The following is a 25,372-nucleotide window of genomic DNA, read 5'->3' as shown; positions in this document are numbered from 1 at the left end:
AGCTATAATCGGCGATGCCCAATGTTCAGAAGAACAATTTAAAGGCAGTGGGTGTGACCCAGCTTCCAATCCGAGCACCAGCTAAATTAACCCCGGACCAGCTAGATAAAATCTAGCCGACGCCACTGAGCGCATAGTGGACAAAAGCGGAATTACCGCTGTCTGTCGAACGCCCTAGTATGAACAGTGTCCGACATGACACTGTGCCTATGAGTCTATTAGACAATATGTAAATTCAGGGAACTTCTTTATCGAAGAAAGAAACATGTGTAAAGGTCTTATGTTCATCACTGATTATTTGTTATTTGTAAATTAATAAAATGTTGATGGTTGGCCATTCAGTCTAATTTAGAGCAAAACAGCGTACAACATTGTCCTCTTGGCAGCTAATGGGTTGTCTCAGCTTCTCTTCTGACAGTTCCTACCACTGGCATGGGTGTGCTGCTGATCTATACGATCTTCCTGGCTGTTGGCAGTATTGGCTTTACCTCTGCAGTATAGGAGGTTGATCCAGCTATCCAGCCTGCCCCCCAGAGCGCCTTAGGCAGGCCTAAAGCATAGTCTGCTACCTGTTCCAACTCCTTACCTAGGAACCTGGCCACTCTGAGACGTCTGTTAGTATAGGCAACAAGCTCTGCACTATGAAATGAAGAATTCCCCCAGTCTTCAGAATGGACGGATTTTAAATGCGAAAGAAAATGCATGGCTGCTTATTTTTTTCAAGTGCTTTGCAATTTTAAACACATGACCTGGAGACAACCCCTTTAAATGTATAAATCAAATCCTCTTTGGTGTTGTAGCATCAGCCATTTATTATAAACATTTGTTACTTCGCAAGCGAGAGAGATAACCTTAAGCAACAACTACTAATTGAAAGCATTTTTATCATTTCCTCTCCTAAAGATGTAGATTTGGCTATTAGTATAAGCGTTAAGGGTTCTTCAATTATTCTATTTAGTTGATAAATGCTTTCCGTGAAGCTATTATGTTTACAATACTAAAAGAAAAAAAGGTTAAATAAAAAGAAAAATCAGCCAAAAAAAAACGCGGAGCCAGTATAACATGAGCTTTGGAGCTACATTTGCAGTGCTCACTTCTCCAGGCACAGTAGGAAGATCGCGACTTTACGGTAAAACACACAACATTTTTTACAACTTGTTCACCTTTCATATCTGAAAGTCAGAAAGGTTAGTTATCTCTGAGTGACGACTTTATTTTTCCTCACCCTTAGACACATCATATTCTGACAAAGACACCATCAATTTAGCTTTTTCTTTGACTTGTTTTCTATATTCTTCTACACTGTGACATATTGGTTCTTATTATCTCTATGTTTATCTTTTCATATTGTGATTTATTCCAGCATAGTATATTTTCTTTGCACAAATCTGGGAAATTGCCGTCTTGATGTATTTGAAGTTAGTTTTTGTTTCTTTTGTGAATTAATGATGAAGTGTTCCATTACTTAGTGAATATATTATGTTTCCCTTTTGTGTTGTAATTTAGCTTTTGTGCATTTTTTTTCTGCATTTTTGTGACACTATGATATTGTTATAGGAGTATTAATATCTTGCCAACGTGGAAGTAATAATTTAATTCCTTTGGTGAAGCTGATTGATATAATTTTTGCTCCAGCCTGTTGATTTTGGACACATTTTTACTACCGCCTCTCTGCATACTTGGTATAATGTTTTTGTGTTTCTATGTAGCACCATCTATTTCCTATTTGTACTCTTTTTATAATGTTTTAATGTTACATCTTTCATCCAAATATTGTAACCAAGTTTCATTACTACAATCAAAAACATTCACTTTTGTTGGCATCTTTAAACACCAAAATTAATATTTCACAATGATGGAGCAGGACTAATTTTGATAAAAGGGTTGTTCTAATGTTCCCTTTTCAGTAGCACAACAATCTACTGCTTCCAGGCTTCATGTTGGGGAGCAGTACACCTCTGTCGATTGACAATTTGGGTCAGCAGCATGGTTGCGCCACTTGTTCCAATTGACCACTCTTCCAGGCTATTGGTAGAGCCAGCTCGGCCTCTGCATCATGGGATAAGCACAAGGAAACTGAAGATGGCTTGATCCCGTCCATTTCTGTGCACCACAAACAGGTTGTAAAGCATAGTTTATTTTAATAATATATGTAAAGATATTGCAGTGATTCAACAATGTTTTATATTTGTATTTGTGAGAAGTTAGAATAAAAACAGTTACTAAAACATATATAAAAATTCAAATCACTAACTATTTCCCCAATTAAAAATAAAAAGTAGAAAAAATGTAAACCCCCCCCCAAAAAACGTATTTATCTCCATATCCGAAAACAGCTAACCGCCAGAGCCCACATCAAGAGGATGGTGTCAGACATTGGCGTACTATTGCGCCCTATGTCAGAAAGGGGTTAAAGAAGTTTTAGAAGGCACAGGCAGGTGATTACGGCTTTACCAGATACACCATACCCAGATATGGGGTGAGTGGACAACAGAATAGGGATTTTTTTTAAAACAGGGTCTGCTACTTTGCACTAAATTCTCACATCTGCTTAGAATTATGTTATGACCTCAAATGTTAGTTTAGAAGGTAGAAGAGGGGAACTGGTCCAAAGTAATGGACAACACCTTAACTACTTCTATACAGGCTGGGTAAATTAGTGTCTGAAGTAACACAGGTCTGCGGCTAAAAAGCTGTTTGATTATTTTCATCTAATTTCCATGTATTTTGGTGTGCTGAAAACGAAAAAAATATTTTAAAAAAAATCCTGGACATCAGGATTTGCCACAAAATACAAAATTCTCTTCAAATTTAGTATATTTTTCTCAATTTTTGGTATTTTATCTTAGGGTTTTGAAAGTCAAAATTACTATTAATTCACATCAATGCATTGAAGATATACAATGCCAAAAAAATACAACTTTCAAAGAAAAGAACTTTCAGAGTGAGCTAATGAAACCAACATCAACATGTTGCAAGCTGAACGAGCCGGCTATGACATGCTCGGGCTTGATTTAATTGTTTTTTCTTGGTTGTCGCCTGTTGACACGTTTTCATCTCAGTTCGTTTTAGCTCGTCATATTCAACCGTTTTTCCCAAAATTAGCATTATGGCTCAGCGGAAGTGTATTAATTTGCCTAACAGTTTCTGTTACATTTGTGGTGAATATACAGTGTTGAAGCAACAGCTGAATATTACAAACTTTGTGAAAAAAGTATACTTTGTTTATTTCGGACTAAAGCTTGGAGATCAAGATAAAGCTTGGGCGCCTCATAAAGTGTGCAAACGGTGTGTTGAGGACCTCCGAAATTGGTTCAAGGGTAAGAAAAAAGCTTTCAGTTATGGGATTCCTATGGTATGGCGAAAGCAAAAGAACCATAGTGACGATTGTTAGTTTTGTTCATGCGATGTGGAAGGGTATAATTCAAAATGGAAGCATTCCATTTCATACCCCAATATTCACTCAACCATTCGTCCCATCCCCCATGGCATAGATATACCAGTACCCAAGGCCCCTGCTACCTTGGAAGAGATAACTAGCTCCGATGAAGGTGGAGTCATACCTGAACCAGATAAGGAATCAAGTTATGACTTTGAAGATGATACATGACCAAAATTGTTTTCCCAGGAGGAGATGAATGATTTGGTAAGAGACTTGAATCTTCCCAAAGATGCCGCTGAGTTACTAGGATCAAGGCTCAAAAGCAAGAATTTATTGTTGCCAGGAGTGTCTTTTTCATGGTTCAGACATCGTGAAAACGAGTTTATTCCTTACTTTGCCCAGGAAGATAAGTTGGTTTATTGCATCAATGTCGAAAGTTTGATGGGTCAATTCAAAATCCAGTATGATTCAGCGCAATGGCGTCTTTTTATAGATTCTTCAAAAAGAAGTCTCAAAGCAGTTTTACTCCACAAAGGCGGTTTTTATGCTTCCATCTCTGTAGGTCATTCTGTACACCTCAAGGAAACCTACGAGAACTTGGAATTGGTTCTTCGTTAACTTAACCCCTTCCCGAAATTTGACGTACTATCCCGTCGAGGTGGGGTGGGCCCGTATGACCGCCGACGGGATAGTACGTCATAGCCGATCGGCCGCGCTCATGGGGGGAGCGCGGCCGATCGCGGCCGGGTGTCGGCTGCATATCGCAGCTGACATCCGGCACTATGTGCCAGGAGCGGTCACGGACCGCCCCCGGCACATTAACCCCCGGCACACCGCGATCAAACATGATCGCGATGTGCCGGCGATGCAGGGAAGCATCGCGCAGGGAGAGGGCTCCCTGCGGGCTTCCCTGAGCCCCCCGCAGCAACGCGATGTGATCGCGTTGCTGCGAGGGTCTTACCTCCCTCCCTGCCTGCTCCAGACCCGGATCCAAGATGGCCGCGGATCCGGGTCCTGCAGGGAGGGAGGTGGCTTCACAGAAGCCTGCTCAGAGCAGGCACTGTGAAGCAGCCTGCACTTCTCGCAGATCGGTGATCTGTCAGAGTGCTATGCAAACTGGCAGATCACCGATCTGTATTGTCCCCCCCCTGGGGCAAAGTAAAAAAGTAAAAAAAAAAATTTCCAAATGTGTAAAAAAAAAATAAAAAAAAATATTCCAAAATAATGAAAAAAAAAAAAATATTATTCCCATAAATACATTTCTTTATCTAAATTTAAAAAAAACAATAAAAGTACACATATTTAGTATCGCCACGTCCGTAACGACCCAACCTATAAAACTGCCACACTAGTTAACTTACCCTTCAGTAAACACCGTAAGAAAAAAAAAAAAAAAAACGAGGCAAAAAACAACGCTTTATTACCATACCGCCGAACAAAAAGTGGAATAACACGCGATCAAAAAGACTGATATAAATATCCATGGTACCGCTGAAAACGTCATCTTGTCCCGCAAAAAACAAGCCGCCATACAGCATCATCAGCAAAAAAATAAAAAAGTTATAGTCCTGAGAATAAAGCGATACCAAAATAATTATTTTTTCTATAAAATAGTTTTTATCGTATAAAAGCGCCAAAACATAGAAAAAATGATATAAATGAGATATCGCTGTAATCATACTGACCCGACGAATAAAACTGCTTTATCAATTTTACCAAACCCGGAACGGTATAAACGCCTCTCCCAAAAGAAATTCATGAATAGCTGGTTTTTGGTCATTCTGCCTCACAAAAATCGGAATAAAAAGCGATCAAAAACGGTCACGTGTCCGAAAATTTTACCAATAAAAACGTCAACTCGTCCCGCAAAAAACAAGACCTCACATGACTCTGTGGAGCAAATGTGGAAAAATTATAGGTCTCAAAATGTGGAGACGCAAAAACTTTTTTGCTATAAAAAGCGTCGCTGGTTTCACACTTGCGTTTTTGTCTGCAGCGTTTTTTGCACAAAAAAACGCATGCGTTTTTTCCCTATATTTAACATTGAAAACGCATGCGGTTTTTTTCTGCATGCATTCATTTTCAGAAATACAACCTGCAGTATTTTCTTGCGTTTTTAAGCACATGCGTTTGTTTGCGTTAAAAACGCATGCATTTTTATCGAAAAAAACAGAAAACACACTGAAAAGCCACCCACCACCATCAAGGTGATAGAGATCCAAACCCTAACCCTAACTCTACCCCTAACCTCACCCCTAACCGTTTAATGAACATTTTCTGACAGTCATAGTGCCACGTATTTCAGTGCCACGTATTTCAGTGCCACGTATTTCAGTGCCATGTATTTCAGTGCCACGTATCACGTATTTCAGTGCCACGTGTTTCAGTGCCACGTATTTCAGTGCCACGTATCACGTATTTCAGTGCCACATATTTTAGTACCACGTATTTCAGTGCCACGTATTTCAGTGCCACGTATTTCAGTGCCACGTATTTCAGTGCCGCGTGTTTCAGTGCCACGTATTTAAGTGCCACGTATCACGTATTTCAGTGCCACGTATTTCAGTGCCACGTATTTCAGTGCCACGTATTTCAGTGCCACGTATTTCAGTGCCACGTGTTTCAGTGCCACGTATTTCAGTGCCACGTATCACGTATTTCAGTGCCACGTATTTCAGTGCCACGTATTTCAGTGCCACGTGTTTCAGTGCCACGTATTTAAGTGTCACGTATCACGTATTTCAGTGCCACGTATTTCAGTGCCACGTATTTCAGTGCCACGTATTTCAGTGCCACGTATTTCAGTGCCACGTATTTCAGTGCCACGTATTTCAGTCACGTTTAGGGTTAGGGTTAGGGGTAGGGTTAGGGTTAGGGCTAGGGTTGGAGGTAAAGTTAGGGTTGGGGCTAAAGTTAGGGTTGGGGCTAAAGTTAGGGTTAGGGTTTGGATTACATTTACGTTTGGATTAGGGTTGGGATTAGAATTATGGGTGTGTCAGGGCTAGGGGTGTGGTTAGGGTTACCGTTGGGATTAGGGTTAGGGGTGTGTTTGGGTTAGGGTTTCAGGTAGAATTGGGGGGTTTCCACTGTCCAGGCACATCAGGGGCTCTCCAAGCGCGACATGGCGTCCAATCTCAATTCCAGCCAATTCTGCGTTGAAAAAGTAAAACAGTGCTCCTTCCCTTCCGAGCTCTCCCGTGCGCCCAAAAAGGGGTTTACCCCAACATATGTGTTATCAGCGTACTCGGGACAAATTGAACAACAACTTCTGGGGTCCAAGTTCTCTTGTTATCCTTAGGAAAATAAGAATTTGGGGGGCTAAAAATCATTTTTGTGGGAAAAAAAAGATGTTTTATTTTCACGGCTCTGCATTATAAACTGTAGTGAAACACTTGGGGGTTCAAAGTTCTCACAACACATCTAGATAAGTTCCTTGGGAGGTCTAGTTTCCAATATGGGGTCACTTGTGGGGGGTTTGTACTGTTTGGGTACATCAGGGGCTCTGCAAATGCAACGTGACGCCTGCAGACCAATCCATTTAAGTCTGCATTCCAAATGGCGCTCCTTCCCTTCCGAGCTCTGTCATGCGCCCAAACAGTGGTTCCCCCCCACATATGGGGTATCAGCGTACTCAGGACAAATTGGAAAACAAATTTTGGGGTCCAATTTATTCTGTTACCCTTGTAAAAATACAAAGCTGGGGGCTAAAAAATCATTTTTGAGAAAAAAAAAATATATTTTCACGGCTCTGCGTTATAATCTGTAGTGAAACACTTGGGGGTTCAAAGCTCTCAAAACACATCTAGATAAGTTCCTTAGGGGGTCTACTTTCCAAAATGGTGTCACTTGTAGGGAGTTTCAATGTTTAGGCACATCAGGGGCTCTCCAAACGCAACATGGCGTCCCATCTCAATTCCAGTCAATTTTGCATTGAAAAGTCAAATGGCGCTCCTTCCCTTCCAAGCTCTGCCATGCGCCCAAACAATGGTTTACACCCACATATGGGGTATCAGCGTACTCAGGACAAATTGCACAACATTTTTTGGGGTCCAATTTCTTCTCTTACCCTTGGGAAAATAAAAAATTGGGGGCAAAAAGATCATTTTTGTGAAAAAATATGATTTTTTATTTTTACGGCTCTGCATTATAAACTTCTGTAAAGCACTTGGTGGGTCAAAGTGCTCACCACACATCTAGATAAGTTCCTTAGGGGGTCTACTTTCCAAAATGGTGTCACTTGTAGGGAGTTTCAATGTTTAGGCACATCAGGGGCTCTCCAAACGCAACATGGCGTCCCATCTCAATTCCAGTCAATTTTGCATTGAAAAGTCAAATGGCGCTCCTTCCCTTCCAAGCTCTGCCATGCGCCCAAACAATGGTTTACACCCACATATGGGGTATCAGCGTACTCAGGACAAATTGCACAACATTTTTTGGGGTCCAATTTCTTCTCTTACCCTTGGGAAAATAAAAAATTGGGGGCGAAAAGATCATTTTTGTGAAAAAATATGATTTTTTATTTTTACGGCTCTGCATTATAAACTTCTGTGAAGCACTTGGTGGGTCAAAGTGCTCACCACACATCTAGATAAGTTCCTTAGGGGGTCTACTTTCCAAAATGGTGTCACTTGTAGGGAGTTTCAATGTTTAGGCACATCAGGGGCTCTCCAAACGCAACATGGCGTCCCATCTCAATTCCAGTCAATTTTGCATTGAAAAGTCAAATGGCGCTCCTTCCCTTCCAAGCTCTGCCATGCGCCTAAACAATGGTATACACCCACATATGGGGTATCATCGTACTCAGGACAAATTGTACAACAACTTTGGGGGTCCATTTTCTCCTGTTACCCTTGGTAAAATAAAACAAATTGGAGCTGAAATAAATTTTGTGTGAAAAAAAGTTAAATGTTCATTTTTATTTAAACATTCCAAAAATTCCTGTGAAACACCTGAAGGGTTAATAAACTTCTTGAATGTGGTTTTGAGCACCTTGAGGGGTGCAGTTTTTAGAATGGTGTCACACTTGGGTATTTTCTATCATATAGACCCCTCAAAATGACTTCAAATGAGATGTGGTCCCTAAAAAAAAATGGTGTTGTAAAAATGAGAAATTGCTGGTCAACTTTTAACCCTTATAACTCCGTCACAAAAAAAAATTTTGGTTCCAAAATTGTGCTGATGTAAAGTAGACATGTGGGAAATGTTACTTATTAAGTATTTTGCGTGACATATGTCTGTGATTTAAGGGCACAAAAATTAAAAGTTGGAAAATTGCAAAATTTTCAAAATTTTCGCCAAATTTCCATTTTTTTCACAAATAAACGCAAGTTATATCGAATAAATTTTACCTTTAACATGAAGTACAATATGTCACGAGAAAACAATGTCAGAATCGCCAAGATCCGTCAAAGCGTTCCAGAGTTATAGCCTCATAAAGGGACAGTGGTCAGAATTGTAAAAATTGGCCCGGTCATTAACGTGCAAACCACCCTTGGGGGTGAAGGGGTTAAATATGAAGACCACGGTTGGCAAGTGTGTGAGGATTTGAAAGTCTTGTGCATACTGCTCGGGCAACAAGCTGGGTATATATATATACTTGTTTTCTGTATCTATGGGACAGTCGAGACTGACAAAATCACTGGACCAAGAAGAATTGGCAGCCGAGGGTGCTCACAGTTGGTGAAAAAAATGTCCTCTGAGAAACTGTGGTACCTCCCCATAAAGTTCTTCTACCACCTCTCCACATAAAAATACTTGGTCAATAAGTTGCCAGGCCTCTTGGGCAAAATTGAAGGAAGGTGTGTTCATCGGACCAGACATTAGAAGGCTTATAGCTGATCAAGAGTTTATCAATACCATGATGCATCCTCAAAAAGAAGGGTGGTTTGCATTTAAAGAGGTCGTAGAGAAATTTTTAGGCTAAAACAAAGACCCTGACTACAAAAATATTGTCAGATGAATGCTGAAAGCATTTCAAGCTTTAGGTTGCCTGATGAGTTTGAAAGTGCATTTCCTCCATTCCCACCTTGACAACTTTCCTGAAAATTTGAGCGCTGTGAGTGAAGAGCAAGGTGAACGATTCCACCAGGACATTAAAGAGATGGAAAGAAGATACCAGGGAAGATGGAGCATTACAATGATGGCAGACTTCAGTTGGACGCTTCAGAGAGACATTCCAGATGCTACTCACAAGCATAAATGTACCAAGAGAAGCCTCACAGGGAAGAAGAATCAATATTAGTGTGTGTTAGTGAGCTCATTGCAGTTAAAAAATGGTTTTTATAAAACATTTGTAATAAAAAATAAATTTTATGAGTCTATTTTCATTTATTTTGAGGTATTGTCTTATTTAACATAGTTACTTAAATTGTCAGAAAACGTGATGTCCTATGACAAAGCGGAGGTCATTTTCAGATTCAGCGCAATTAAAAACATAAAGATTACATGGAATAACCAAAACAGCTTTTGAAAAAATTTTTTTTGCAGACCTGTGATAATTATTCAAGGACTATGTTGGCTTTTAGTAGCTAAATGTCTGCACAGATAAGATACTGTAATAACAGAAGGAATACTCACAAAATATTTTTAATAATTCTGCTATAGTGTCCAGTTGTCATTCAAGTAGACGTCATGACAAGCGTGTCACACGTATAGGATTTTTCCTTGCCTCCCACCATATAGTGAAGATATCCAAATTACCTTGGCAGTGAATGTGTTAATATACTTGAGGGATCAGCTGTAATTGAGGTCCATGGAGCTGTGTTAATCTTCTGTGTAGTGACCTGAATATGAAGTACTGATTTTAATAGTTTCTTATTGTACTTGAATTTCGCACCAAAACTATGTTCATAATATGTTCTTGTTGAAAGGAATAATCCGCTTATTGGAAATATGTCTTCAAGACAAAATATTTCAGATTTGGGGCAAGTTTGGCAGATTTTCTCTGGTATCTATGAATTTTTCTTATGATAGCTTCTTGCTTGCTTATAGTATTATTTCCTTTAGAACTTCTCCCATAATGTAGTGATTGTTCACGCTGTGACTAACTGGGAAGTCCTTCCTTTTCATGTGCTGCCAGCTGAGTAATACTTGTGCTGTACTTATAATGCCATGGTGGGGGCAAGGCATGATGTTATATTTAGTTTCTGTGTTTTCTGGCTAGTTTCACTTGCGTTGTCCAGTACACTCTGTTCTCTTGCTCACTTACAAGCTGACTTTTCTGTTACTGCACAAGGCATGTCTGGAAAGAGATTAAACGTCTTAGTTACGTGTGTATTGGAGCAGACCTGTCAGTCTACCTGAGTGGGCGTGGAGAAGCGGGCAAGGACATACCGTATATACTAGAGTATAAGCCGAGATTTTCAGCCCCAAAAAATGGGCTGAAAGTGCCCCTCTCGGTTTATACTCGAGTCATGGTAGGCGGGGGGGTCGGCGGGTGAGGGGGAACGACGCCTTTCAAATACTCACCTGCTCCCAGTGCTCCTGACGCGGTCCCCACATGTCCCACAGTCTTCGGGCACTGCAGCTTCTTCCCCTCTTCAGCGGTCATTGGTACTGCTCATTAAAGTTATGAATATGGACTCCACTCCCATAGGGGTGGAGCTGCATATTCATTACTGTAATGAGCGGTGCTACGTGACCGCTCACTACAGGAAGAAGCTGCCGCTCCCGGAGACTTGGGACATGCAGGGACCGTGTCAGGAGCGCCCGGAGCAGGGGAGTATGTCATATTCACCTTTCCGCGTTCCACCGCCGCCTTGTCTTCCGTGTCCTCTGCAGTGACTGTTCAGGTCAGAGGGCGCGATGACGTATTACTGTGCGCGCCGCCCTCTGCCTGAACAGTCCGTGCAGAGAGACGGGACGCTAAGGAGCAGCTGGCAGTGACGATAAGTGAGTATGTCAATTTTTTTTTTCTAGTGCAGCAGCATAACATGTGGCACAATGCTATATGGAGCGTCTATGGGGGCCATAAAGAACTGCATGGAGCATTATATGGGGCATCTATGGGGCCATAAAGAACTGCATGGAGCATTATATGGGGCATATTTGTATATGGAGCATCTTATGGGGGCATAATGAACTGTACGGAGCATTATATGGGGCTCCTGATTCAATATGGATATTCAAAAACACTTAACCTACTGATGGCTCAATTAATTTTACTTTTATTGGTATCTATTTTTATTTTTGACATTTACCGGTAGCTGCTGCATTTCCCACCCTAGGCTTATACTCGAGTCAATAAGTTTTCCCAGTTTTTTTGTTGCAAAATTAGGGGGGTCGGCTTATACTCGGGTTGGCTTATACTCGAGTATATACAGGGCCGTATTTGCCACTAGGCACTCGAGGGCACGTGCCTAGGGCGGGGACAATGCAGAGGGCGGCACCTGAGCAAGTTTAACCCCTTCACCCCCAAGGGTGGTTTGCACGTTAATGACCGGGCCAATTTTTACAATTCTGACCACTGTCCCTTTATGAGGTTATAACTCTGGAATGCTTCAACGGATCTTGGCGATTCTGACATTGTTTTCTCGTGACATATTGTACTTCATGATAGTGGTAAAATTTCTTCGATATAATTTGCGTTTATTTGTGAAAAAAACGAATATTTGGCGAAAATTTTGAAAATTTCGCAATTTTCCAACTTTGAATTTTTATGCCCTTAAATCACAGACATATGTCACGCAAAATACTTAATAAGTAACATTTCCCACATGTCTACTTTACATCAGCACAATTTTGGAACCAAAATTTTTTTTTGTGACGGAGTTATAAGGGTTAAAAGTTGACCAGCAATTTCTCATTTTTACAACACCATTTTTTTTTAGGGACCACATCTCATTTGAAGTCATTTTGAGGGGTCTATATGATAGAAAATACCCAAGTGTGACACCATTCTAAAAACTGCACCCCTCAAGGTACTCAAAACCACTTTCAAGAAGTTTATTAACCCTTCAGGTGTTTCACAGGAATTTTTGGAATGTTTAAATAAAAATGAACATTTAACTTTTTTTCACAAAAAATTTACTTCAGCTCCAATTTGTTTTATTTTACCAAGGGTACAAGGAGAAAATAGACCCCAAAATTTGTTGTACAATTTGTCCTGAGTACGCCGATACCCCATATGTGGGGGTAAACCACTGTTTGGGCGCATGGCAGAGCTCGGAAGGAAAGGAGCGCCATTTGACTTTTCAATGCAAAATTGACTGGAATTGAGATGGGACGCCATGTTGCATTTGGAGAGCCCCTGATGTGCCTAAACATTGAAACCCCCCACAAGTGACACCATTTTGGAAAGTAGACCCCTTAAGGAACTTATCTAGATGTGTGGTGAGCACTTTGACCCAACAAGTGCTTCACAGAAGTTTATAATGCAGAGCTGTAAAAATAAAAAATCATATTTTTTCACAAAAATGATCTTTTCGCCCCCAATTTTTTATTTTCCCAAGGGTAAGAGAAGAAATTAAACCCCAACAATTGTTGTGCAATTTGTCCTGAGTACGCTGATACCCCATATGTGGGTGTAAACCATTGTTTGGGCGCAGGGCAGAGCTCGGAAGGGAAGGAGTGCCATTTGACTTTTCAATGCAAAATTGACTGGAATTGAGATGGGACGCCATGTTGCGTTTGGAGAGCCCCTGATGTGCCTAAACATTGAAACCCCCCACAAGTGACACCATTTTGGAAAGTAGACCCCTTAAGGAACTTATCTAGATGTGTGGTGAGCACTTTGACCCAACAAGTGCTTCACAGAAGTTTATAATGCAGAGCCGTAAAAATAAAAAATCATATTTTTTCACAGAAATGATTTTTTCGCCCCCATTTTTTTATTTCCCCAAGGGTAAGAGAAGAAATTAGACCACAAAAGTTGTTGTGCAATTTGTCCTGAGTACGACGATACCCCATATGTGGGGGTAAACCACTGTGTGGGCGCATAGCAGAGCTCGGAAGGGAAGGAGCGCTATTTTACTTTTCAATGCAAAATTGACTGGAATTAAGATGGGATGCCATGTTGCATTTGGAGAGCCCCTGATGTGCCTAAACATTAAAAACCCTCACAAGTGACACCATTTTGGAAAGTAGACCCCCTAAGGAACTTATGTAGATGTGTTTTGAGAGCTTTGAACCCCCAAGTGTTTCACTACAGTTTATAACGCAGAGCCGTGAAAATAAAAATTCTTTTTTTTTTTCACAAAAATGATTTTTTAGCCCCCAGTTTTGTATTTTCACAAGGGTAACAGGATAAATTGGACCCCAAAAGATATTGTCCAATTTGTCCTGAGTACGCTGATACCCCATATGTGGGGGGAACCACTGTTTGGGCGCATGACAGAGCTCGGAAGGGAAGGAGCGCCATTTGGAATGCAGACTTAAATGGATTGGTCTGCAGGCGTCACGTTGCATTTGCAGAGCCCCTGATGTACCCAAACAGTACAAAACCCCCCACAAGTGACCCCATATCGGAAACTAGACCCCCCAAGGAACTTATCTAGATGTGTTGTGAGAACTTTGAACCCCCAAGTGTTTCACTACAGTTTACAACGCAGAGCCGTGAAAATAAAAAATCTTTTTTTTCCCACAAAACTTATTTTTTGGCCCCCAGTTTTGTATTTTCTCAAGGGTAGCAGGAGAAATTGGACCCCAAAAGATGATGTCCAATTTGTCCTGAGTACGCTGATACCCCATATGTTGGGGTAAACCCCTGTTTGGGCACACGGGAGAGCTCTGAAGGCAAGGAGCACTGTTTTCCTTTTTCAATGCAGAATTGGCTGGAATTCAGATCGGATGCCATGTCCCGTTTGGAGAGCCCCTGATGTGCCTAAACAGTGGAAACCCCCCAATTATAACTGAAACCCTAATCCAAACACACCCCTTACCCTAATCCCAACAGTAACCCTAACCACTCCACTAACCCAGACACACCCAACCCTAATCCCAACCGTAAATGTAATCCAAACCCTAACCCTATCTTTAGCCCCAACCCTAACTGTAGCCCCAACCCTAGCCCCAACCCTAGCCCCAACCCTAGCCCCAACCCTAGCCCCAACCCTAGCCCCAACCCTAGCCCTAGCCCTAACCCTAGCCCTAACCCTAGCAATAACCCTAGCCCTATCACTAGCCGTAACACTAGCCCTAGCCCTAACCCTAGCCCCAACCCTAGCCCTAACCCTAGCCCCAACCCTAGCCCTAACCCTAGCCCCAACCCTAACCCTAGCCCTAGCCCTAACTCTAGTCCTAACCCTAACCTTAATGGGAAAATGGAAATAAATACATTTTTTATTTTTTTTAATTTTTCCCTAACTAAGGGGGTGATGAAGGGGTGTTTGATTTACTTTTATAGCGCCTTTTTTAGCGGATTTTTATGATTGGCAGCCGTCACACACTGAAAGACGCTTTTCATTGCAAAAAATATTTTTTGCGTTACCACATTTTCAGAGCTGTAATTTTTCCATATTTGAGTCCACAGAGTCATGTGAGATCTTGTTTTTTGCGGGACGAGTTGACGTTTTTATTGGTAACATTTTCGGACACGTGACATTTTTTGATCGCTTTTTTTTCCGATTTTTGTCAGGCAGAGTGATCAAAAACCAGCTATTCATGAATTTCTTTTGGGGGAGGCGTTTATACCGTTCCGCGTTTGGTAAAATTGATAAAGCAGTTTTATTCGTCGGGTCAGTACGATTATAGCGATATCTCATTCATTCATTGATATATTCATATCATTTTTTTATGTTTTGGCACTTTTATACGATAAAAACTATTTTATAGAAAAAATAATTATTTTGGTATCGCTTTATTCTCAGGACTATAACTTTTTTTATTTTTTTGCTGATGATGCTGTATTTCGGCTCGTTTTTTGCGGGACAAGATGACGTTTTCAGTGGTACCATGGTTATTTATATCAGTCTTTTTGATCGCGTGTTATTCCACTTTTTCTTCAGCAGTATGATAATAAAGCGTTGTTTTTTGCCTCGTTTTTTTTTTTTTTTTTTACTTAGGGTGTTTACTGAAGGGGTTAACTAGTGGGGCAGTTTTATAGGTTGGGTCGTTACGGACGCGGCGATACTAAAGATGTTTACTTTATTGTTTTTTTTATTTTATTTAGCTAAAGAAATGTATTTATGGGAATAATATATATATATTTTTTTCTTTACTTAGGATATTTTTTTTATTTTTTTTTACACACGTGGGGAATTTTTGTTTTACTTTTTTACTTTGTCCCAGGGGGGACATTACAGATCATTGATCTGACAGTGTGCACAGCACTCTGTCAGATCGACGATCTGCTGTGCAGGGCTGCAGGCTTACCAGCACCTGCTCTGAGCAGGCACTCGGTAAGCCACCTCCCTCCCTGCAGGACCCGGATGCCGCGGCCATCTTGGATCCGGGACCAGCGGCGAGGAGGGAGGTAGGAGACCCTCGGAGCAACGCGATAACATCGCGTTGCTCCGGGGGTCTCAGGGAAGCCCGCAGGGAGCCCCCTCCCTGCGCGATGCTTCCCTATACCGCCGGTACACCGCGATCATGTTTGATCGCGGTGTGCCGGGGGTTAATGTGCCGGGGGCGGTCCGTGACCGCTCCTGGCACATAGTGCCGGATGTCAGCTGCGATATGCAGCTGACATTCGGCCGCGCTCCCCCCGTGAGCGCGGCCGATCGCGTATGACGTACTATCCCGTCGGTGGTCATACGGGCCCACCCCACCTCAACGGGATAGTACGTCTGATGTCAGAAAGGGGTTAAGAAAATTTTTTTTTTTTTTTTTTTTAAAGTCCGGGGTCGCCCCACCCAGGGTCGCCACTATAATGAGGTGAGTTGAGCACTTCGCCTCTAGCGGCATCCAGTCCCTCAAAACAGGGGGTGGAGCGCAGCGCCGCACCCTGCAGTCAGATCAGATGTGCCGTGTACTAGCCATAAGCATGAGGCTGTCACCAGCAGGAGGCGGCGGGGATGCCGGGCACAGTGCTGCCTCATCACACAAACTTGTCTGGTTATAAGTTGAGTACTGAGGGCCGCCATGGGGAAGGGGTGAGCGGCCCCAGCCAGGAAGACGAGCTACTTGAGCGAACTAAGCACAGCCTGTGGGCGGGGACTGTGGCTGCTTGCCTGCTACACAGTAGCGTATCGACTGGAGGGGGCAGAGGGGGCATCGCCCCGGGCCCTGTCACATGAAGGGGCCCACCGGGAGCCAGGGCCACTTCTGTGACATACAGAACACAGCATAGGAGCAGAGCAGTATGATGTCTGCTCTGCTCCCATCTGACGGAGACTCTGCAGGCTGCTAGCACAGTGGCCGGCTGCAGTCTCCCTCCTGCAGTGAATGGTTTCGCCCCTTCTGACCTGATCATGAAGCTTTTCCCTGGCTGGCGCTGCAGTTCTTCCCTCTGTGCACGCTGGGATTGGCTCAGGCACGCTGGGTCCTAGTGCCCACATGTTGCATTTCACCAAGACACTTCCTGGTCCTGTCTGCAAACTTTATTAGTAAGTGCTGGGGATGGAATATTTTAGGCTTATTAAATTCAAGTATGTCACTGTGATGTGAATGTGAGACCATGGGGGTATTGTGGGTGAGGGGGGACAGGGTACTGAGGGGGTGGATGTGAGAGCATGGGGGTATTGTGGGGGAGGGAGACGGGGCACTGGGGGGTGAATGTGAGACTATGGGGGTGTTGTGGGCGCTGAAAGTGGGTGAGGGGGACAGGGTACTGATGGGGTGAATGAAAGATGATGGGGGTATTGGGTACTGAAGTGGGGGAGGGGAGGCAGGGCACTGGGGGGTAAATGTGAGACCATGGGGGTGTTGTGGGGGCTGAAGGTGGGTGAAGTGGGACAGGGCACCGAGGGGTGGATGTGAGATGATGGGGGTATTGGGGCTGAATATTATAATGTTTTGTTATGATATTATATGTGATCCATCATGTAATATTTGCGGTCTGGGGAGGTTGGAGATGGGGGGTCGGGGGCTTTTGATGCGTACCACCTGGTTCTTTTATGAGTATTAGTATAAGGAGCCCGCATACAGTAACCAGGAGCTGCATCACATTTACAGCACCACTCCAGCATTTTTTTTATTTCACTGCTGGAGCGGTGCTGAAAATCCACGTTTCCTGCTCTCTGTCTGATACTCACCTTCTGGCGCTTTCATCTGTTTTAGTCTCCGCTCGGCTCCGTCTCCTGCAGTTTGTGACCTGTCCAAGGCTCCAGTGTTTTATGGAGCAGCGCAGAGGTCACAAACCAATGTGAGACTGTGGGAGCCTCGTTCTGGCCTTTTTCTCACTCTCAGGCTATGTGCACACGGTGTGGATTTGGCTGCGGATTCGCATCAGTTTTCCATGTGGTATACAGTACCATGTAAACCTATGGAAAACCAAATCCGCAGTGCCCATGGTGTTGAAAATACCACACAGAAACGCTGCGTTGTATTTTCTGCAGCATGTCAATTCTTTGTGCGGATTCCCCAGCATTTTACACCTGCTCTATAATAGGAATCCGCAGGTGTAAAAACACAGGCGAAATCCTCACAAAAAAGCAGGAAATCCGCGGTAAATACGCATGTAAAACGCAGCACATTTTACCTGTGGATTTTGCAAAAACTGTGCGGGAAAAATGCGCATACGAATCCACAACGTGTGCACATAGCCTCATAGTCTTACATTGAGCGCTTGTGACATAGCTTCTAACTTCTGGCCAGTCAGAAGCTGCACTCACAAGTTTGAGCTGTGGGACTGCAGCAGTGCCACAAAATAGTGAATACACCGGAGGATGAGTAAATGACTGGGAATGGGGACCTGCGCTTAAAGCACCATTCCAGCGGTGGAAAAAAACCCTGCTAGAGTGGTGCTTTAATAATTTAATAATAAGCAATTTAATACTATAAAGTTGATAAAGGTTTGGAATAAATGTCTGCAGTCACTTTGTGACTGCAGACTGCCAAATCATGACAGGGAGCTGCGGGCCCATCATATTGTGTATAAGGAAGCTGTGGGCCCATCATACTGTGTATAAGGGAGCTGTGGGCCCATCATACTGTGTATAAGGGAGCTGCGGACCCATCATACTGTGTATAAGGGAGCTGCGGGCCCATCATACTGTGTATAAGGAAGCTGTGGGCCCATCATACTGTGTATAAGGGAGCTGTGGGCTCATCATACTGTGGTAAGGGAGCTGTGGGATCATCATACTGTGATAAGGGAGCTGTGGGCCTATCATACTGTGTATAAGGGAGCTGTGGGCCCATTTTACTGTGTATAAGGGAGCTGTGGGCCCATCATACTGTGTATAAGGGAGCTGTGGGCCCATCATACTGTGTATATGGGAGCTGTGGGCCCATCATACTGTGTATAAGGGAGCTGCGGGCCCATCATACTGTGTATAAGGGACCTGCGGGCCCATCATACTGTGTATAAGGGAGCTGTGGTCCCATCATACTGTGTATAAGGGAGCTGTGGGCCCATCATACTGTGTATAAGGGAGCTGTGGGCCCATCATACTGTGTATAAGGGAGCTGTGGGCCCATCATACTGTGTATAAGGGAGCTGCGGGCCCATCATACTGTGTATAAGGGAGCTGCGGGCCCATCATACTGTGTATAAGGGAGCTGCGGGCCCATCATACTGTGTATAAGGGAGCTGCGGGCCCATCATACTGTGTATAGAGGAGCTGTGGGCCCATCATACTGTATATAGAGGAGCTGTGTGTCCATCATACTGTGTATAAGGGAGCTGTGGGTCCATCATACTGTGTATAAGGGAGCTGCGGGCCCATCATACTGTGTATAAGGGAGCTGCGGGTCCATCATACTGTGTATATGGGAGCTGCGGGCCCATCATACTGTGTATAAGGGAGCTGTGGGCCCATCATACTGTATATAGAGGAGCTGTGGCCCCATCATACTGTATACAGAGGAGCTGTGGCCCCATCATACTGTGTATAAGGAAGCTGTGGCCCATCATACTGTGTATAAGGAAGCTGTAGCCACATCATACTGTGTACAGGAGAACTGTGAGGGACATCATACTGTTTATAAGGGAGCTGTGGACCCACCATACTGTGTATAGGGAACTGTGAAGGCATATTGTGCATACGGGAGCTGTTGGCCCATTACAGTGTATATAGGGGAGCTCTGGGGGGGCATTATACTTTCTATAGTGGAGATCTGTCAGCATTATACTGTGTAAATAGGGAAGCAGTGGGAACATCATACGGTGTATAGGGGAGTTATAGAATCATCATACTGTGTATAGGGGAGTTGTGGGGGCCTTATACTGTGTATAGGTAAGCTTTGAGCTCACCATACTGTGTATAATGGAGCAGTACATGAGGGACTTAGGAAACATTATTAAATGTAAAGTGGGCACTTCAGCATTATTGTATTGTTATAGGGGCACTCAGAGTATTGCGACCATCAGAGTTGCATATTGTCACAATATGGCGGTAAAATCAGTGTTCGTTTTTGTATATAGATTTATTTTCAATAACAGCGAGGTCATATTCTGAGGTTCCCCTATATTCACAATTAGAGTGCGCAACAGTCACTGTAATTCTCTTGTGCCCCCATCTATTCTCTCGTGCCCCCCCCCCTCTGTTCTCTCGTGCCCCCATCTAGTCTCCTATGCCCCTGGTATTATGCGCTTGTCACTGTCACTAGAATATAGCAGTGATGCCAGCAGGGTAAACCCCACGTCATAAATTGCTTCCTTAATATGACAATGGTACCAGTCCCCCCTGGCTGCCTGCTGTGTGCCCTCTTTGGTACACACCAGGTAAGCACAGGAGCCGCAGGCAGCAGGAGACTGTGTGACCCTGAAGGTAAATAGAAGAGGATGTGTTATGTTTGTATTGTATCCTGCCTGGCATTAAAGGGGTTATCTGAGATGGGGAAAATATACAGTATATACATACTAGTTTATTTAAAATAAATCCTACACAGAGAGATATTGCCCTCCTGTCACCCCTGGGAATTCAGCCACAGACCTCTCTGGTGGTTGACAGCAGTTCTGGAAGTGATGACTGCACCATCTGGATGTCACAGAACAGATAAAACCTGTGATTAACTGCAGCGGTCAGGTGACTGTGAGGCTATGTGCACACGTATTTTTGAGGGCTGCAGATTTTTCCGCAGAGGATTTCAGAAATCCGCAGGTAAAAGGCACTGCGTTTTACCGCGGCTTTACTGTGTTTTTTTTTTTTTTTTTGCGTATTTTGTGCGGATTTCACCTGCGGTTTTACACCTGCAGATTCCCATTATGGAGCAGGTGTAAACCGCTGCAGAAACCGCACAAAGAATTGACACGCTGCGGAATGTAAACCGCAGCGTTTCCGCATGATTTTTCCGCAGCATGTGCACTGCGGATTCCGTTTTCCATAGGTTTGCATTGTACTGTAAACGCATGGGAAACCGCTGCGGACCCACAGTGGCGGATCCGCAATGTGTGCACATAGCCTTAGACGCTTCTCTGAAGGGGGGCCTGTGCCAGTCACCTGACAGTTGTGGGCTTTAATTTTCTCTTATTTTGCCAAATTTTCAAAAGAGTAAGGGATGGTCTTAAAAAATAAAATTGAAAACCCCCTATTACATTATTTAGTGATTCTCATTCGTGTCGGTGTTCCCCTCTGGTACCAAAAGTGATGTCGACCTGTGCATTATTTACATGACCGCTGCAGCCAATCACTGACCTCACAGTCATTTGCTGTACATAATAGTACGACCACTGCAGCCTGTGATTAGTGGGGGTCAAATGGTGAAGGCCCCTGCAATCATTATTATTAATCGTACATCTGGATACAGATCTACAGTACGTAGCAATAAAAGGGGTGTTCAGGGCTGTAGACATATTTCTGCTCTCTATGTGACTTCAAACTACTGAATGCATGTAAAGAGTAAATGTAATGTAAATTGAATGTAAGTAAAGAGTAAACCAGATTTATTTATACTGATTTTACTATTGGGGGGGGCGACATTTTGCAGTTCGCCTCAGGCAGCATAGAGGCTAGGTTCACCCCTGGCCCCACCCACCCACCTCAGTCTTGGCTGCTGCGGGGGGAGGGGGTCTCGGGCGCAGGGCCGCCATCAGGGCATTACAGCCCTGACTACTGTATGGGGCAGAAATGGGTGCTGTACCTTTAAGCAGCAGGCCCAAGTGTATCACGGTCCTGACGCGGGTCATGTGACACGCTGCACGCTCTTATGTAGGAGCACTGTAGCAGACTGGAGGTGTGAGAGCCCTCAGGAATACTCTGCAGGTGACGGCACAGACAGTAAGGAGTTAACTGCTGTCAGCCCGAGGATTTCCTGTCTCCTCGGTAACAAGGAACCTTTCTGTGTCATCTGCGGGGGAAGTGTTTCAGTGCTGCACTTCTTGTGCTCTGCCAGTACTGTCCCCCATGTGGTGAGAAGGTGACTGGGGGGTCTGGGGATATTAAGGGTCTCACCTCTGTGCTTGTCTGCCCCCTCAGATGTTGCCTGTCAGAGGGGGGACCCTGCTAAGGTCCACGGCTGCTGTCTGCAGGTAAGAGCCCTTCCGTCCTGTCTCAGCTGCTGTGGCACTATAAGTCTCAGCATGCACATACAGGGGAGACACAGATTGTGGTGATTTACACGTTTCAAGCTGGAAGACATTTTGCTTTTTTGTAGAGAAGCAGGACGGACATGTTTGTGGGAGACGATACTGAAGTCGGCGGTGAGCAGGGAGAGGAGGCGGGCAGTGTGTGAGGACTCAGGAAGCTGCAGAGAGGAGTGAGGTGAGAGAGGTGATGGGAGTCTGCTGATGTGAGTGAGGAGAGGGGAGGCTGGTAAGGGGAGGAGATGAGAGGCTGGTAAGGAGAGATGAGAGGCTGGTGGGGGAGGCTGCTGAGGAGATGAGAGGCTGGAAAGGAGAGGAGATGAGAGGCTGGTGTGGGGAGGCTTCTGAGGAGAGGAGATGAGAGGCTGGAAAGGAGAGGAGATGAGAGGCTGGAAAGGAGAGGAGATGAGAGGCTGGAAAGGAGAGGAGATGAGAGGCTGGAAAGGAGAGGAGATGAGAGGCTGGAAAGGAGAGGAGAGGCTGGAAAGGAGAGGAGAGGCTGGAAAGGAGAGGAGAGGCTGGAAAGGAGAGGAGAGGCTGGTGAGGAGAGATGAGAGGCTTGAAAGGAGAGGAGATGAGAGGCTGGTGTGGGGAGGCTGCTGAGGAGAGGAGATGAGAGGCTGGAAAGGAGAGGAGAGGCTGGAGAGGAGATGAGAGGCTGGAGAGGAGATGAGAGGCTGGAAAGGAGAGGAGAGGCTGGAGAGGAGAGGCTGGTGAGGAGAGGAGATGAGAGGCTGGAAAGGAGATGAGAGGCTGGTAAGGAGAGGAGAGGCTGGTAAGGAGAGGCTGGAAAGGAGAGGAGATGAGAGGCTGGTGTGGGGAGGCTGGTGAGGAGAGGAGATGAGAGGCTGGAAAGGAGATGAGAGGCTGGTAAGGAGAGGCTGGTAAGGAGAGGAGAGGCTGGTGAGGAGAGGAGATGAGAGGCTGGTGTGGGGAGGCTGCTGAGGAGAGGAGATGAGAGGCTGGAAAGGAGAGGAGAGGCTGGTAAGGAGAGGAGAGGCTGGTGAGGAGAGGAGATGAGAGGCTGGAAAGGAGAGGAGAGGCTGGTAAGGAGAGGAGAGGCTGGTGAGGAGAGGAGAGACTGGTAAGGAGAGGCTGGTAAGGAGAGGAGAGGCTGGTGAGGAGAGGCGATAAGGCTGGAAAGGAGAGAAGATGAGAGGCTGGTGTGGGGAGGCTGCTGAGGAGAGGGGATGAGAGGCTGGTGAGGGGAGGCTGCTGAGGGGAGATGAGAGGCTGGTGAGGGGAGGCTGCTGAGGAGAGGGGATGAGAGGCTGGAGAGGGGAGGCTCCTGAGGAGATGAGAGGCTGGTCTCATTCTGTATATGGGGAAGTTATGTGGGTCTCATGCTGTATATGGGGAGGCTGTGTGGGGCTCATGCTGTATATAAGGGGCTGTGGGGGGTTTAAAGATATATAGCGGGTGTCAGCATACTTAATTCTCAATATTAAGTGATACAATTAATAATAATTAATATTGAGTAGAATTATTTTCATGCTATTTCATGCTCCACAACAGTCATGGTGTTTCGTCTGGCCCCTCGGGGAAATAAATTGCCCACCCCTGATCTAGAGACATGGAGTGAGAAGCCCACAGACGATAGCAACAGATTCGTCCGTCCTCTCACTAAATTACCCATCCAGCTCTTCACACTATTCTCTCTGAAACGTCCGAGCATTGCAGAGATAAACTTCCCTGTTTGCAGTCTGACTGATGCTGCCCGTGGTTTTGGTAGTATGAATCGACTGACAGGTTGCCCTTAAAAATCTGTCAGCCAAACCGTGCAACCGTGGCAGAATCAACTGACCATGTACTGTGTATGAGATCCACCAGATTCTCACATGACAACTAATGGAATTGTTTGCTAAGGCTACTTTTACATCAGCGATTTTCTCCGTTCGCGGCAGACACTGCAGTTTTTCCGCATCTGTCGCGTAACATATCACTTACGGGCTGGCAACTCTGCGTTCAGCCTCATTCATTCCCTATGGGACTTGTGGACATGTGCGGCACTTGAGGCGAGACAAAAAAAAAAAACACTGCTAGCATAATTTTTTTTTCCTGTTGCTGCAAGTACCGCATTTGCCGGATCGCAACAAAGCCGCAAGTGCCGCAAGTCCCATAGGGAATGAATGAGGCCGAACACAGTGTTGCCATAAGTGATCCGTTACGGATGCGGAAAAACTGCCGGATCTGCCGCAAATGTCAAAAATCACTGATGTGAAAGTAGCCTAAGTCACTGCCGATAGTGTCTGCATTAGTCATACTCGCCAATGGGGGAGGCAGCACGAAAAGTGCCTAGGGCAGCAGAAACTCTAAATATGGCCCTGAGTATATACGGTATGTTTTCAACTTTGATTTTATTTGAAATGCCAGAGTGTTTGAGTTAACTCCTTAAGGACCAGAGTTATTTTTTTTTTTGCGTTTTTGCTCCCCTCCTTCCCAGAGCTATAATTTTGTTACTTTTCCATCATTATGGCCATGTGAGGGCTTGATTTTTGCGGAACAAGATTTACTTTTGAACAACACCATTGCTTTTCCCATATCATGTACTGGAAAACTGGAAAAAAAATTCAAAGTGTGCTGATATTGCAAAAAAAAAAAAGTGTAATTTTTTTGTTTGTTCTTTATTCGCTAAATGCTAAAACTGACCTGCTATTATGATTCTCCAGATCACATGGTATTGCATTTAATTGCAATGTTGCAGCTACAAAAACAAAAAAAGTGTTTCTGGCTGTTTGATTTTTTTCTTGTTACACCCTTTACTGATCAGATTTCTTCATTTTAGATTTTGATAGATCGGGCGTTTCTGAACTCAGTGATACCAAATGTGTGTTTTTTTTTTTTCATTGTTTTCTTTCGAATGGGGCAAAAGTGAGGTGAACGTTTTGATTTTGAAAAAAACTTTTTTTCTACTTTTTACTTCATTCAAATTTCTCCTTAGGAGACTAGAAGCTGCATTCTGATCGCTTGTTTTACACATAGCAGGCCTGCAGCCCTGATCTGTGTAACAAAAATGCTAATCTGCTTTAGCATCTGCTGGTAGTTCGGCAATGACTACCACAGGGGTCTCCTGCAGACCCCTGGCTGTCATGCCAACCCATCAGTAACCCGTGGTCATGTGACACAGACGCCGAATCATAATGGCCGGTCAGTTTTACCATTTAGTGAACCTATCAAAAAAGCCAAACAAAAAACCAGCCTGGGATTGCACTTTTTTTGCATTTTCACCGCACATGGAATTTTTTGTGCCGTTTTCTGTTACACGACATGGTAAAACTAATGATGTCGTTCAACAGTATAACTCGTTCCGCAAAAAAGAAGCCCTCACATGGCCATTTTAACCAAATAATAAAAAAGTTATGGCTCTGGGAAGAAAAGGAGCTAAAAATTTAAATGCAAAGCCAAAAATTCCCCTGGTCGTTAAGGGC

The 25,372-nt window shown here is 44.2% G+C and overlaps 1 protein-coding gene and 1 long non-coding RNA gene across 3 annotated transcripts in view; both read left to right on the top strand.

Moving 5' to 3' along the window:
• Window positions 1-25,372, top strand: part of FBXL17 (F-box and leucine rich repeat protein 17) — a 934,277-nt gene that overhangs the window by 362,829 nt on the left and 546,076 nt on the right. The window lies entirely within an intron of this gene.
• LOC143793794 (uncharacterized) lies at window positions 21,647-22,116 on the top strand. Its single transcript, XR_013220266.1, has 3 exons — window positions 21,647-21,778; window positions 21,838-21,890; window positions 22,016-22,116. It is a non-coding gene; the product is annotated as an uncharacterized LOC143793794 (long non-coding RNA).

The sequence above is a fragment of the Ranitomeya variabilis genome, chromosome 1 (assembly GCF_051348905.1).
Source record: "Ranitomeya variabilis isolate aRanVar5 chromosome 1, aRanVar5.hap1, whole genome shotgun sequence".
Lineage (NCBI taxonomy): Eukaryota > Metazoa > Chordata > Amphibia > Anura > Dendrobatidae > Ranitomeya > Ranitomeya variabilis.
Note: the sequence above shows the minus strand (reverse complement) of the source record. Positions and strands in the feature narration are given on the sequence as shown.